Consider the following 594-nt stretch of genomic DNA (forward strand, 5'->3'; position numbering starts at 1 on the left):
GTCCGATTTTGGGGTGCCGTGTCCTGTGGGGCTGTCCCTGTCCCGTAGGTGCCCGTGTCCCACGGATGTCCCTGTCCCCTATAGGGTGTCACTGTCCCCGCCGCTGTCCTTGTACCACGGGTCTCCCTGTCCCCGCCGGTGTCCGTGTCCCACAGATTTCCCTGTCCCCTTGTAGGGTGTCCCTGCCCCACGAATGTCCCTGTCCCCTGGCTGTCCCTGTCCCACGGGTGTCCCGAGTAAGATATCCCTGTCCCCACCGGTGTCAGTGTGCCCCACGGGTGTCCATGTCCCCTGTAGGTGTCCCTGCCCCACGGGTGTCCATGTCCCCTGGCTGTCCGTGTCCCCGCTGGCGTCCGTGTGTCCCACAGATCTCCGTGTGTCCCACGGGTGTCCTTGTCCCGTGTAGGATATCCCTATCCCGCCGGTGTCCCTGTCCCCTGGCTGTCCCTGTCCCGTGCAGGGTGTCTCTCCCCCACGCGTGTCCGTGTCCCTCTCCCCTCCCGAACTCCATTTCCCATCATGCCCCGCTCCCCGCCCTCCCCGCCGCGCCGCGCGCCGATGTGACGTCACTGTCCGCGCCGCGGCGTCCCCCCG

This window comes from Geospiza fortis, unplaced genomic scaffold (assembly GCF_000277835.1).
Source record: "Geospiza fortis unplaced genomic scaffold, GeoFor_1.0 scaffold180, whole genome shotgun sequence".
In the NCBI taxonomy this organism is placed as follows: Eukaryota; Metazoa; Chordata; class Aves; order Passeriformes; family Thraupidae; genus Geospiza; species Geospiza fortis.